A 16413-nucleotide genomic window follows, 5' to 3' on the forward strand; every position below is an offset into this window, starting at 1 on the left:
TGTCAGGAATTCACTTCTACCAAGGACTTAAGCACTAGTCCTTACTAGTGCCTGGATAAAAAAATGATCAGCATAACTTCATGACAATTAATTCTACCCAAGTTAAGCAAGCCAAGTCACTATTACAAGAATTCAAGAGATAATGCCTCCGGCTGGATGATGATCACTCCTTCCTGCCCTCTAGCAAAATTGTATATTTCCCAATTGAATAAGGCATTATTACCCAAAGTTTTTTTTTTTTTCCTTAAGTTTTCCTCCAACCAAAATGACACCAGAGATTCCTACACAGTTTATATATTCCAAATATCAATAGGGCTACTTGTTTACCTCTGAAAACTAATTATCTTCCTAAGTAGTCTTTCAAATTGGCTGGAATTTAAATTATTTTTGTTCTGAGAAAATATTAAATAATATTATGAAGTATTTACACTATAGAAAGATGCATTTAAAAGAAAATGGAGATCAATTTTTTTGAGATGAAAATGAACCATCATATCTAGTAAAACTTCAAAGTAATGAAAATTGGATAAATGTTTGTACACATGCTCCTGCCACCTAATTCTAGAAAAGTATTAAATTCCATGACCATTCATTTATTCGAGTATTTGTTGAGCACGTGTTATGAACAGTCCTCATGAAGGCAGAATTGTGTCCCCCTAGATGTCTTCATGGCAGTGTTAGAGCAAAATAAATAAATAATTGCACTACTTGTGACTAGTGTTGATTTAGGTGGACTTCACTAGTTGGTCATACACGTTTTATTTTCACTATTTTTAAGGGTGAGCAAGAAACATTGTTCGACGATTGTGTTTAGTCTCTGAAAATGAACACAGGCCCGATCAATGTTTAAACATCACACCTCTTTGTTTACTTGTCCACATGTACAAAGTATAATAGTTTGTAATATTGAGGAGGCTGGCAGAATGGCCTATAAACCCCAGTGAAGGCACCTCTAGCTCTAAGACTTCATACAACTTAATTAACGTTTTTCAGCTACAATTTCCACATTAAAAAAAATAGTGGTTGGAATAGACTCATGTTGTGAGTATTGAGTTAGAAATGCAAATTCCATAAATTTAACCATTATTAATAGTCATAACATTACTGCTAGTTTCACAATTCTTAAACATGGCTAGAATTATATTTAATAATAATATAACCCCTTGATAAATGTAATTTTACTTTGAAACAAAGGTAAGTACAATGTTTATTGTAGTGCAACTTCCTTCAACATGCATTTGTAAATGGAAGCCAGGTTAGGAGTTCGTACATTCTTCCCCCAATCAAATATATATGGACAGCTCCACATAACCATTGTCCCCCATTGTCCACATCCAGAAAATAAAGAAAATAAAGAAACTGGGACATATGGACTATGAAGCTCATCCCATCTCTCAAACCCTAGATCTCCACCCTTCCAAGCCAGAAGTGTTTCTCAGGCAACTGAACTATGAGTAAATAGATTCATGGCCTCACTAGAGAAAAGACAACCTTATGTTCATTGTCTACTTCATTACAACTGCTACCAATTCAAAGCAGTGAGAACCCACAGACAGGTACAACCATAAATCTCTTTGTTTTTTGGAAATTTGTATTTACACCTAAGGTAGATATTGAATAGGGTATGTTGTAAACCACCAAAAAGTTGGCTGCATTTTGACTGTTGGATATTAAGTCAAGTTTATTTGTGGTCCTTAAATGACAATAACGTATGCAAGAATTTTATAAAGGCTTGCCTCGAACATCTAATCCTATGTTGGCATCCTAGAAGACCGTATTTGTTAAGAGGCAAATGGCCCCTCTCCTCCAGGTAGCATCTTTAGCTCTGTCTCAGTAAGTAAGGGAGTCTGACTTACTGAACGACCATTAACTGGTGCATGGGGTATTTGTGACAACAGAGTGGGCGAGACTAAGGTGGAACTCTGGCTTTTCTATAGGCATCCCTTTTAATTGAGTTCATCCCCTTTAATTGAGTTCATTGAGTCTGTTGCCATTTTTGCTCAAAACAAATTAGATATTTTAGCCCCTTCCCTGCTCCCTGAGCATTGGTTGAAAATGAGCATCTTTGGTCTTCATTTAGAAGACAGAGGTATTCTCTTTGCAATGCACAATATTGATACAAGTAGTGCAACACTGTGTGTACATTCCTTGAAATTTGTGGCCAACATTTAAAATTTGTGTCAGGACCCTCCTGGGAAAGCACCTAAAATGACCAAGATCAGATTTCCTGTACAATCTACAGATACCTTCACATCCTCCCTTTCTCTGCCTTTTCTCCACTGTGGTATTCTGCATTCATAAAAGACTCTTTTTGTTTAAGTTTTTAGATTACTGTATCTAGAATCATAGCCATTCTAATGTAAGTTACAGATGTTGGCTTTCACACAGCTGTATGGTTAACTGTTCAGCTTTATTTTATTCTTTCACTTTGTTATTTACATCATGTTGACCACACCCTTCACAAAGATCACTTTGTATAATACTGTGACACTTCTCAAAATTTGAAATTTCATTCCACCCAGCTAAATTGCACCAAATTAAACTGATGGAATTCTTACCATAAATTAAATGCTAAGCATGTAACTGTTTATTGAGTTAACTATTTTCTTATTTTCTTTTGTGCAAGGCCATCATTATACTTTACCAATGCTGAACCTAGACCTGAAGGTAACATTCCATTTCTTTACAATTGTTTCCACTGAAATAAAACTACCCATTATGTACACATGTGGAGCATAAGCTAAGTATGGTATGTCCAAATGGAATTCATGGAAACATTAAAACATTTAAAAAACACCTCATTTTTTCTTTTTCTATAGTTTCCTGCTACTGCTTCCATCCAGAGAAGTCAAGAAGCTAAGACACTACGTGACCCTTAGTTCCAAAGCTTAAAAAAAGCAGCATTTTTGAGAAACATGTGTATGCAAAATAATTGAACTAAGATTATAGATTTATGTGGACTATTCCCATTGTAAATTAAGGTATCAGTTGTGTGTGGTCTCAATCTACCAGAGGGTATTTAATGTGGCACCAACTAATATCCAGATTGAGTTCCCCATGGTATAGAGGGTTTTTGATTAATTACAAGATATTGTTGAATCAATGGTGTACAAAGAGTAAGATAAATATTAGGCATGCCATCTTCCTTCTCATGCATGATTAAGCATTTCTCTTCCCTTTGCTTCAGAACAAATTTCTTCATGAGTATAATTTCATACATTGTTATATCAAGCACTCTAGCTCTATAAGGACTGGCTAGAATAGATATGTACACTGATTTGTCAGGCAGAGCCTTCCAATGGGCAATTTATCTCCATTTACCAAAAGCAGAGCTTTATAGGTACTAGTATCATCTGAGTAAGTTAGTCCAGTAGCCTTCATAGGCACAGGTCCTTTTATCTTTTATTAAGGTATTTACCTGGAATCTGAAACTTTTATTTTCCAAGATATAAAGTTGTGACAACTCTGTTAACTTGGTTATTTGCCATATATACTAAGTGGTGGAGAGAGAAAAGGCTCTGTCTTGGGAGAGAGTGGATTCCTAATCCTAATACCTGAAGCTCTATGAGAAGCTTCCTTAATTTTAGGCCACAGTTAATCCTACAAGATAATCTTATAGCTATAATAAGATAGTTTATTTTGTACGATTATTATAATGCTACTTGTGACCAGCCAGAAGAACACAATACATAGAACGGAATAAATATCCTGATTGAAACCTAAATATTTTACTTTTATTGTACTTCACATTTGTGTTTTTATTTTATTTGCAGAGGGGAAAGTTTTCTAGTCTCCACCTTTATATATTTCTGAGCTCTTTAAACCACACCTGTCTCAATGCTGTGAGGAAGTTATTAGAATTTGAGTTACTAAGATTTGAGTTTCCTTCCTACTCCAATCATTGCATCTTCTTTGAGGTAGACAATCCTATTTTTGTTTCCTCATATTATTGATCCAATAAAAGTTTCCCAAGGCAATTTCGACTAATTTTTGTTGTTTTTGTTCAGCAGGAGAAAAAAGATCTTTTACAAGTTTTGCATGTACTCAAACCAATTTGAAAACACATTGTGTATGAAAATGTAAGTATTTAAATAATCAGGCTTCTGATACATATGTAAAATACATATGCAAATTAATATTTAAAATTTGCTGACTTCACATAGGACCAAATCATCAGGCTAGCCTGGTTATAACCCATAACACATGTAAACCATGTCAAATTTTTTCTGATAAAAATCTTATAATTTGTCAAGCATTACTCCTATAATTTCACTTTGATTATGCTTGAAATCCTACTCCCTACCCCACAAATGGTCACACTCATTTTCTCATTCTCAGTGTCATCAAAATGCAGCTGTTCTGCCCAAAATGGGAAATGTTGAAGTTACAACCAAGAAAGCTTGCTAAAGTGACTATAAAGACACTGATTGCTTTTTTCTCAGAAAGCAGATTACTTTGCAGTGAGTTTTTCTCCACGGTCTCTCTTCCCAAAATGAGTAAAATAGGCATAAATCGTGTTAATGCAGTAGCATCATGAATTGGTATCTCCCCCTCATCTTCCAGGTTGTCATGGTGCTGTATGCCCATGGTGTAAAGGGATTGTACATTTCCATTAATATTAGAGACTCATGCAAAATGCCAGTGGCTGAGATACTTTTTGGAGGCTTGGGCCAAATGGTTCCAGATGCTTACAAGGCATTATTTGCAAAGTAGATGTAGTCAGTCTAATAAATTGCTGACTGGAGCTACAGTGGGAACCATCTAATTGAATTGGGAGTCTATAATTTATTTATTTTTTTAAACAATAGCCAACCTTCTTGTGTCTAGGATTTTTACACTTCTCTTTCTAAACTTGACAGATGCTTCAAGTTCTCAGGCTTCTCCACTGTCCCTTGTGCGGTTGCAATATTTTTCTCTGGTCTGTTTCCACTAATTCTCTAAACTATCTGTGTCCTTCACATAGTCCCTTTCTTTGCTGAGTTGGCTCATGTATGTTGCACTTTCCATAGGAAAACAAAATAATTTCTGCATTTATGGACCACATTTTCTCATTACTTTGTATAATTGGTGCTTGCTTGACAATATATAAAATAAATAGGAACATTGTCTAAAATGTGAAGAATTAGGAAGAGACTTAATTTTAACTCTTTCTCTATATTTGTTATTCCACACTACTTGGTTATAAATGTTTGGATGTTAAAATGACTAAAACTACATCATGTAACCTTTTCATTTGAATTTCATTATTTTTTGGCTATATTTAGAAAAAAAAATCAAATTCTATGGTACCAAAACAACTTTAGTATTTCCTAATGATAGTGAAAAATACTATTTTATGTAACAGTTTTTCCAGATATGAAGTACCCACATGTCTTGTATTTAAAATATTGCTGAGTAGTTGGAAAAATTAGGATGGAGACACCCCAACAAAATAAGAACATGTCCCAAGTAAAACAAGTCCACCTAAAGTTTTACAGAAAATATTTATTGTGATGAGACTAATAAAATCTTTCTGACATTGAATAGTATTAAAAAATGTTTCTCAAAGTGTCTAATCAGTCAGGAAGAAGCAGTATCAGCTTTGCTGTTTGTCTGGTAGTTTTGAATTTTGGGGGGTACTGTGTCTTTTTTTCCTGAGAATGTAAAATTGGGCTCTCACTGCTGACACAAATGTGCTAAGAGACTGTTGTAAAATATTTATGGTATAGAATAGCAGATAAATAGCTAGCATGCACAACTTGAATGCCAATTAATACCCTGGAAAACATTTTCAATGCTTTTAATAATTCAACATGGCTTATTTTACTAATGAAAATCTAGTTTAACCATTTCCATGGTAATGTAACTAAGTGGGTAAGGGAGTAAAAATAGCCTCAGGCTCACTAAAGCCCTGGATGCCTTCACTGTGGCTTTATTTCTGCTCCACCTAATAAGGCATGCAAACTTCAGCATTAAGTATCCCTAACTAAAATCCATTCCATTTTACCACTAGATTGCTTGATCTATTTAGTGCTGGATTCAATTAGCATGCTTAGAGAATCTGAAAAATGAGATACATACCAAAATTTAAGTCCCCAGGGAGAGCTAAGTGCAATAACCAGAAGGTGACTTGTGTCTGTCAGAGCCCTCTCTCACGGTTGATCTCAGGGCAGTTCTGCAGGAGTAATCCAGCACCATAAGAGACAGACTTGTAGTTCAGCTCAGTGTTTCTTCAATTAAAGTGCATTGTGTCGGGATGGGAAAAGTGTCGACTCCGAGATTCTTCATCACTAGATCAGAGCATTCTCGATGTCCTTCCTATCAGATAAAATGGCCTTTAAAGTTTGCTAGGAAGATGCAGTGGCAGAAGACAGGTGCTTGCTTCCTTAAATCGACAGTCGGAGAAAAGAGGGCATAGCTAATGGGTGGGGATGAACACACAACCCCTCTCCTTCCAGGTCCAGCAGGGAAGAAATTGAATGATTTTACCCACTTTGCTACACAGATGATTACAAGACCCGAAGCAATCACCAAGCTGACTAAGGTACCTCATTTGATTATATTCTGCGAAGACAAAAATAAATGAAAACAAAAAATCAGAAACATCCTTTCTAAATGTCTCCTTTCAGCCAAAAAGATGCTCTTTCTCATTGCCACTTACATACAGAAGGTTTGGAGCAGCCCAGCTTGTGGCATAGTCCCTCCCCCGTGACAACCAGCTCTCTCTCTCTCATTCTCTCTCCCTCCACTCCCTCCCTCCCTCCCTGCCCCTGACTCCCTCCCTTCCTGCTTCTCTTTCTCCTCTCCAGCTGCCTTAGTCTGTTGAAGCTGCTGCTGATTAATCAGGGATTCTGAAACAAAGAACCTACCTTCTGAAATAAGCAGTAATCTTTCTTCTCTGTTTCTGCAATCCGTCTGCATTGAACGGCAAGGCTGCCAGCGTTCTAGCACCTTGGATAGTTCCTGCTCACTAGGCCCATTGGAAAAGGGAGAAGCAGCAACTGAAGAAATTGCAAGAAACCGGAAAGCGGCATCGTTCTAGTTTGGATTTCGGCTCCCTGGGGGCTCCCATCCTCATTAAAGGCCTCACATCTAGGCAACAGAACCTCTCTCTTTTATCTAACTGAGCTGAAGTCTGATTAGTAAATAATAAAAGGAAAAGAGGGTAAAGAAACACCCTTCATTTATATTCACTATAGCACTAATTCAGCCTTTATGGAGAGGAAAAATATAAATCCATTGAAAACAAATGTTCTTACTACAGAGAATGGTTAAGTTATAAGCATTTCATCCCTGGTGTGGCTAATGAAAATGAGCAACAACTTAAATGGAACATCTAGATCTCAGTTTGATACCTTTATTTGATATCAATTTTGCCTCCACCCTCCCTGCACAGCCGAGCCATGCACACAATTACTGCTGACGTACTTCAGGCTGCTGCTTGGGGAGAGAGGGGAGGAGCCTTTTAACCTCATCAAAACAGCTTCATGCCACCTGCTCCCATGGCATGAGAACAAAACTAGCCCACTTAGAAAGAACATGCACAGTACACACGTGTGTGGAACAAAGGTCTCACTCGGACTGCACATTTTTTTAACTAAAATAAGATGCAAAATAATTGTGACATGTATGTCATTAATTCCTATAGACTCGTTGTTAAAATTAAAGTCATTCTATTTCTGATATTTCCCAAGGACTCTCCTCATTCTGTTCTTAATACTCTACTGAATATATACATATATATCATGTTATATACCACAACTTATATATGGGAGTGTGTTTGTGTGTATTTGTATTTACTAAGTTCAAAGTTTTTATCATACTTGCTCCTCCTCAGTAAAAACTAAAATGTACATGTTATAATCTATTAACTTTGCACTATGATAAAAGGAACAATATATAATACATTTCCGATTGATATGGGCTAAAAAAAAGCAATTCTGATGGGAGGGGAGGTGCTTATTATTTGATAGTGACCAGTTGATTTTTTCCCCTCACGTTCTTTTTCAGTAACTCACTGTAAATGACCTTCAATTGCAGGTTGATTTTCCCAAGAGTTATTTTTAACATCTATATTCATAACCAATGTCTTAGAAAATAGTTTTCTAAATTTAGTTTTTAATGCATTGACAGACCACAAAAATAAACTTAAGTTCACCTGTCTAATTCTTAAATGTCACCTGGAACTACGCTATAATTTTCTTAAATTATATTTCTTTTACTTGTAACTACCTGAGGAAAAATAAAATCAACACGTTACATTACTATAAAGCTTTTCGATTTCACATGTTCTGAAGTTCATTCCTGAAGCTCATCACTTATTTCTTGGTCTTTGTGTATCTAGCTTTTGGTTGGAACAGGATATCTGTTTAATTTTAAGAAGGATTCTGCAAGATTAGATAGATGAAAAGAAAAGAAGGAGGAGAAATACAAATGGGAAACAGAAGAGGTCACACCTCTCTCATACACTCTTCCCCCATCCCAATGCTCTCCTTCTCCCTCTCTCTCTCTCTCTCTCTTACGAAGGTTCTAAATACCTAGCACATTGCTGAAAACTGCCTCAAGCACCATTTATAAACTAGTAACAGCCACCACACTGTGATCAAGAGGTTTACTAATGTGCCATAATTTTTGGTAGTGAAGTGTTCTCATAGATTTTGTCTTTCAGCACATGACCAAAGGTGGAAAAAATTCTTTACAAAAAAAAAAATTATTGACAGACATTTTAGAAAATGGAAATACTTTATCATGACCAATAATTTTGCCAGTCCAGAGGTCTATATTTTGAACTATAGAGAGTTTGGATAAGCTGTAGTGTAAAGTCCATTTCTATATATGAGAAAAATACTGCCAAGATAAGTACACTGACTTACTTCCAAGCTCACGTTTATTGCCTCATTAGGATTAAGACCCAAAGTCACTGGGCTGACTGCAGGTCACCTCATCTTTGGCCAGTACAGTGGTTCTCAGTCCCCTTGATTTCATGCACCAGAATAATCCAAACAAAGTGAGGAGAGCCAGACGTACAGTTGCCAAGCGTAAAAAATGAAGAATTTGCCATTTCCTTACCACAAAAATTCGAAAACTAAAAGGCTTCTTTATATTAGAAGAATAGAGAAAGCATACTTATAACAATAGATGGTCTTTTAAGTTTCATATTTTCAACTTTAGGAAAATATATATTTTCCTTCATTTCCTTCCTTCCCTTCTTCCTTCCTTCCTTCTTTCCTTCCTTTCTTCCTCCCTCTCCTCCTTCCTTCCTCCCTCCCCTCTTTCCTTCCTTCTTTTGTTTCTTCTTTCCTTCCTTCCTTGCTTCCTTCCTTCCTTCCTCTCTTTCTTCTTTCCTTCCTCTCTTTCTTCTTTCCTCCCTCCCTTCCTTCCTCCCTCCCTCCCTTCCTTCCTCCCTCCCTCCCTTCCTTCCTTCCTCCCTTCCTTCTTTCCTTCCTCCCTTCCTTCCTCCCTCCCTCCCTTCCTTCCTCCCTTCCTTCCTTCCTCCCTTCCTCGCTTCTTCCCTCCCTCCCTCCCTTCCTCCCTCCCTTCCTTTCCTTCCTTCCTTCCTTCCTTCCGTCCTTTCTTCCTTCCTGATTTCCTGCCTCCCTGACTTTCTTTTCTTTTTCTTTCTTTTTCTCTTTATATTACAGAATAGGGCTTGAGAATAATCACATTATACCAATCCCATTTTCTCAATCCCACATTTTCCTCATTCTAGGTGTCAATGTCACTGATAGGGCAATATCTTCTCTGGAGACATACTAGTGTATAGGAGTTTATAAAAACCTTTGAGGATCATGCTGAGAAGGACCCCAGAACTACTTTAGGTCTCACTGAATGAAACAGCAAAGGATCTTTACTCTTGCAAGTCATCTTAGAGCCAAATGCAGAACTCACCTCTACTCATTTCAATAGCATCCGGAGAAAAGTGCATCGGAAAAACTTTAAGTTAAAAATCCTCATATCAGGAATAAAGGTATAGAGATATGTAAAAAGCTCAAATTATACTCATGCATTGGTTTATTTCTTGTGCATCTTTATAAAATATATGGATGTTTCTGATGTCGATAAGAAACAAGTCATTGAGATAGATACCTGATGACTTGATATTTCTTTTAAAGTTCTTTAGTCAGGGTAGAGTTTAGCTCTTTTGGTTACACTGTATTAATGGTGTTTGATGTTTTAGGGGTTAAATAGGTCCTTTCAGTGAACTTGGATAGACCAGAAGAGTCAGCGCCCTGAAAATGCTTCTTATTCTACACATCAGCCAGATAGTGGAAGGTGCTTGATGTATAAAAGTGATGTAAATGAGAAAAGTGGGAATTGAAATAGAACAATCTAGTTATCCAAATTTTAAAGGGTTTATTCAAATACATGAAGTGAAGATGTACTCTCTGAAGTCATATCAAAATTTATTACAAAGCCTTTCTAGTTTTTTTTTTTTTCCCATGATCTGTACTCTTTCTATTATTCTTTTCACATTTAGCTTAGGGAGGTGACCCCTCTGTTATAATGAAATTATTCCACTAGGGGAAAAGCTAATCTCCTTCCCATCCAATCAGGATTTCTAACCCTTCTGGTAACAGCATGAAATGAAAGTCTTGGTAGAATGAAAACCATATGCTCCTCGTGATTTTTGCCTGTAACAATGTAGACGTTGACAGAAGTCGCACATATGACTTAGGGGTCGTGGGGCAGCAGATGGCAATATGGGTGCTCCAAGATGCAGCATACTCAGTAGCTAAAAAAGAAAGAAAAAGTAAAAGATTTATGGTCTAATAATACACAAAAAACTGCATTTATAGTGCCAAGGGGGAAAACTGGCAATAAATGAAATATTCCCATGACAAGAGACTTAAGAATAGATCCCAACATCCCTCCGTTGTTTTGTCCAACAGATATTTTCTAGTAAAGATTTCAGAAATACCATCAATGTATTCATCGCTATACTAAAAATGATAAAAATATTGCTAAACAAGGATCCATATATTCTAGTGAATCAGACACCCCCACTCCAACCAACCATCTCTCTTCTTTGAATGAATAATATCTATACTTTTCAAAAGTCAAATATGTCTTACCCCCATAGTTTGTCCTAATTTACCACATTCAAACTGGATGCTTGCTCTCTGTATTATGAAATACCCAGTATAATTAAAAATAGTCATGAATTTTTTATACTCTACCAAATATTCCTATTTCATTGTTCAAATGTTTTTGCCTAAGAGTCATTAAGAGTGGAGCCCTTCCTTTCTGTTCCCATGGCCCCAGCGTATAGATTGTGTCTAGTCAGTGGTAGGGATTTTCTGAATGAATGCATGACTACATATCTCATCTGATGACATGTTCTGCACAAGTAGAAAATTCAAAAGTACCCATATAATGAACATGAGATTGTCTTTTTTAAAATAAAAGTATAAATGGAAATTTAAATATAGAAGTAACCAAACTAAATTCCAAGTAAGTGAGGAAGAAAAATATTTCCAAAGGGACTCCATAGTTTTTCTAACTAAAAATGCAAAATAACCAGTTTGAAACTTGCTAGAAATAATAAAATTGCTCCATAGGAAGACCAACTGAATATATAAACACAAGGATCATATTTAGAGAAAACAGTAAGATTCTTCTAAGATACTGTTTTAGTCAACTCAGGCTTTGAAAACAAGATACAATCGACTGAGTGGCTTAAATAACAGAATTTTATTTTTCACGGTTCTGGAGCTTGGGTAGGCCAAGATCAAGGTGCTGGTAGATTTGGTTCCTGGTCAGGGATTCTTTGCTGGCAAATTGTACCTTCTGGCTGTGTGTCCTCACATGGGAGGGAGAGAGAGAGAGAGAGTCTCTTCCTCTTCTTATAAGGACACTAATCCCATGACAGTGGCCTCACTCTTTTGACTGCTTCCTAACTGTATTCCCTCCCAAATGCCCCACCTCCAGATACCATCACACTGGGGCATAGAGCTCCAATGTATGGATTTTGAGGCAGACACAAAGATTCAATCCAAAACAGAGACATAAAAAAGATTCGGGAAAGTATAGAAATTCCTTGTTCTTGAATAGGAAGAAAAAATGTAATAAACAATTACTTCTTACTAAATTCACTAGAGTGAATGCAATTCCAATTTAAATAAAACTGTTTTGTAGGCCTTGAAAAGCTATTGGCAGAGATGTTCTTGACTAAATATTAAAACATCCTGCAAAGCTTTATTGATTTTATTGTGTATGGCACAAGACTTGATTGTGAATCTATAGAATAGGTTAGAAAGTGCAGGGAAAATATATACAACTGTAGGTATTTAGCATTAAATATGTCATTGCATATTAATAAATAATAAAATTGAAAAACAGAGAAATGTATACATACACAATGAATTTTCACAGTTCCTTACATGAAAATAAATCTAGACACTTGCAAAACAAAATGCGGTCTAAGAACCTACAGCATCAGCTCATTATATATGCAATTTGGGTCTCTCCCCAAATTGCCTGTCTCAGTCTGTTCAGGCTGCTATAATAAAATGTCACAGACTAGGTGGCTTAAATAACAGAAATTAATTTATCACAGTTCTACAGAGTAGAGGTCTGAGTTCAGAATGCCAACATGCTTGGGTTCTGGTGAAGGCTCTTTCTGGTGTCCTCACACGGAGTGGGGAAGAGATTGAGAGAGAGAGAGAGAGAGAGAGAGAGAGATAGCTCTCATAAAGTCACTAATCCCATTTTGAGGGCCCTACCCCATGACCTAATTACCTCCCCAAGGCCCCATCTCCAAATATCATCACATTGAAAATTTAGGGTTTCAACATATGAATTTCAGGGGACACAAGCACGTAGTCGATGACATTATTCGGGTCAGGATCTGCATTATAACATATGTCTAGGTGATTGGGGATATATATTAACATTTGAGAAAAACTGTTCAAAGAAATTTCTCTGATGATGAAAATGGTATATATCTGCACTGTCAAAAATAATAACCGTTAGCCTGATGCAGTAGCGTGAACCTGTAGTCAGCCTGCTTGGGAAGCTTAGGCAAGACGATTGCTTGAGCCCAGGAATTCAAGGCCAGCTGGGCAGTGTAAGGAGGGCCAGCCCCTGAGAAAATAAAATATAATATAATAGCCACTAGCTACACGTGGCTATTGAGCACTTAAATTTTGGTTAGTATGACTGAGGAATCACATTCAAAATTTTATTTTAATTAATTTAAATTTAAAATCCACATGTAAATAATGGCTACCATATTGAACAATTTATCTCCAGACGTCTGAAATATTTGTATATGAAAACAGTAATTTACGAAAATAAATTTTAACATTATCTTAGAGTGGAGATGGCCCATCTCAAGATAACTAAAGATAAAGTTCGAAACAACTAAGTGATAACAAAGAAAACTGAATACATAAAAATGTAAAACTTTTTTTAAAAATTTATTTTTAACCTTTATGTTAGGTCCGTGGGTTCATGTGAAGGTTGGTTATATTGGTAAACTCATTTCATGGGGGATTGTTGTACAGATTATTTCATCACCCAGGTATTAAGCCTAGTACCCAATAATTTCCTTGTGCTCATCTCCCTCCTCCCAAACTCCACCCTCAAGTAGACCCCACTATCTGTTATCCTCTTCTTTGTGTTCTTGAGTTCTCATCATTTAGCTACCACTTATAAGTGAGAACATGTGGCATTTGGCTTTCTGTTCCTCCATTGGTTCAACCATTGCGGAATGCGGTAGGGTGATTCCTCAAAGAGCTAAGAGCAGAATTACCATTCGACCCAGCAGTCTCATTCTGGGTATACTCCGAGGAATATAGATCATTCTACCATAAAGATACAGCATGTGAATGTTCATTGCATTACTATTCACAATAGCAAAGTCATGGAATCAACCTAAACACCCATCAATGACAGATTGGATAAAGAAATTGAGCTACATATACACCATGGAATACTATGCGACCATGAAAAAGAATGAAGTAATGTCTTTTGTGGGAACATGGATGGAGCTGGAGGCTATTATTCTTAAAAATGTAAAACATTTAAGTAGGAAAAGAGTATAAATAAAGTTAACAGTTGTGTATTTCTATATTTTATTATAAATAAACAAGAACTAAACACCATAGCACTAAACAAGGGCAAAGAAAAGGAAGGGGTCAATCATAAATAAGAAATCGAAATGGCAAATACATACAAAAAATATGTTTAACCTTATAGTAATAAAATGAAAATTAAATCAACAATGGGTCTTAGTTTTTCATAATAGCTCATGCTGGCATAAATGTGGAGAAATGAATAGTTGTGTAAATGCACACAACCAAAATGTGAGGAAATATGATAGTTTCAATTTTTTAATGTGCACAGTCTTTGAAATAATAATTTTACTTTCAGGACATGGTAAGTGTGCCAGACTATATGTTTGAGACTACTCATGGTTTGGAATAGCAAAAATGTTAAAGCTTCCTATATGTCTAAAAACAGGAGAGTGAAAGATATTATATAACAATTAAAATCATAATATAGGTCTATATTCATTTATGTGAATGTGGGTATTGTGAGGAGGGCAAGAGCATTAGCTCTGAGAAGGAACCACTGGGCTAGTGTACTGCTTACCCTGTAACCTAACTATGTGACAATGGGAAAGATATATAATTTCTCTCTGCCTCAATTTTTTTTTCTGAAAACAGCAATAAGGATAGTATAAACTTACACATTTATACTGAAGTTTAAATTAGTTATATGTAAAAGCCTATGTAAAATAACTATATTTAGAATTTAATAACTATCAATAAATGCTAGCTGATCTTTTCTCTAATTTTTATTTTAAGTTCTGGGGTACATGTGCAGAATGTGCAGTTTTATTACACAGGTAAACATGTGGCATGGTGGTTTGCTGTACCTATCAACCCATCACCTAGGTATTAAGCCCAGCAAGCATTAGCTATTATTCCTAATGTTCGCCCTACCCCCACCCCATGACAGGCCCCAGTGTGTATTGTTCCCCTCCCTGTGTCCGTGTGTTCTCATTGTTCAGATCCTACTTATAAGTGAGAACACACAGTGCTTGGTTTTCTGTTCCTGTGTTAGTTTGCTGAGGATAATGGTTTCCAGCTCCATTCACGTCCCTGGAAAGGACATGGTCTCATTCCTTTTTATGTCTGCATGGTATTCCCATCAATGATAGACTAGATAAAGAAAATGTGCTATATAACACGATAACTGATATTTCAGTAGATGTTATAATAGTAATAAGAAAGTACATGGAAAGATAATCAGTAATAGGTCTGCCTTTGCCAAGTCACCCATTAGTTCATGAGTGGCCATTTAACTTCCTTTACTATTTCACTTGAAATACTGTTTCATCCTGTCTTTCATGACATTGGATTCTTCTGTTTTTCCTCTTATTTCAATGCCTTCTTCCTCCTGGTTTCTTTGCTGACTCCCTCCTCTGTTTAAGTTCTAAGTGTCGGAATGCTCCAGATCTCAGGCCTGGCTCTCTGTCCTTTCTCTATCCATATTTTCTTCCTGATCCTTCAGTCTAAAAATGAAAGCCACCAGTCCCTTTATTACATCGACTGGATACATTCCATTGCAAATACATACCACCATTTGAATGATCTTGTTTACACACACATTTGTAGGATATATTCTTAATACTGGTAATTTTATTAGTTTCTCCTTACTAAGATGTAAGTCCCATGAGAATAAGAACCTTGTAAGTGCTTGTTCATCTTTGCATCCCAGCATATGGATCAGTGTCTTGTATAAGAATTCTTGAATGAAAATTTATTGAATAACTGTATTACCTAGGAAAGAACATCTTTTAGAACATGTGCATACCTATAATGCTTTTGCATAAACATAATATTCACAATAACAACAGTAATAGCAAGCACATACACAATGTTTATTATGTGCCCTACTTATATTAACTAAATCATTCAATCACCACACTAATTTTAAGAGATAGGCACTTTAATTCTTCTCATTTTAAAAATTAGAGTATTGAGGCAAACAGAGTTGAAGTGATGTCTAAGGCTATGCAACTATTACATGTAGAGGAAAACGCATATTATAGAAAAAAAATAGCATAATTTTGTTTATATCTGGCACTTGTCTATTTTTTATTTAAAAATAAATGTCTGTGTTGCTTAGGTCTCCCCAATAGGTGTATACTCTTTTTACAATACTTTTATATGGTAATTTTAAGGGAAATGTAAAATCCTATCTTCGCAAAACTACCCCCGAAAGAAGAGCCTTTGGAATCTGTGGGTTTCCACTTAATTTTAAAATAAGAAGGCAGGAGGATTTGTGGAATAGAAATGCCTCCAATGCATTACCAAGTTGGCAGTATCTGCAACAAAGAGATAAAAATTCAAAAGTAAGTATGAGTGTATTGGGCAGATAGGATTTGGGGCAAAGTAATAAAGAAAGCAGGGGATTGCAGGTGGA

At 36.1% G+C, this 16413-nt stretch overlaps 2 protein-coding genes across 2 annotated transcripts in view; one reads left to right on the plus strand and one right to left on the minus strand.

Annotated features, from left to right (window-relative positions):
* Positions 1–7397, minus strand: part of NYAP2 (neuronal tyrosine-phosphorylated phosphoinositide-3-kinase adaptor 2) — a 296478-nt gene extending 289081 nt beyond the window's left edge. The window contains exons 1-2 of the mRNA XM_050752152.1: positions 6849–7397; positions 6061–6543 (exon numbers count right to left, since the gene is read on the minus strand). The gene's annotated coding sequence lies outside the window, so the exon portion shown is untranslated. The remainder of the gene's footprint in view (positions 1–6060; positions 6544–6848) is intronic.
* Positions 1–16413, plus strand: part of DOCK10 (dedicator of cytokinesis 10) — a 1376581-nt gene that overhangs the window by 719059 nt on the left and 641109 nt on the right. The gene's annotated exons all lie outside the window — the stretch shown is intronic.

This window comes from Macaca thibetana, chromosome 12, assembly GCF_024542745.1.
Source record: "Macaca thibetana thibetana isolate TM-01 chromosome 12, ASM2454274v1, whole genome shotgun sequence".
In the NCBI taxonomy this organism is placed as follows: domain Eukaryota; kingdom Metazoa; phylum Chordata; class Mammalia; order Primates; family Cercopithecidae; genus Macaca; species Macaca thibetana.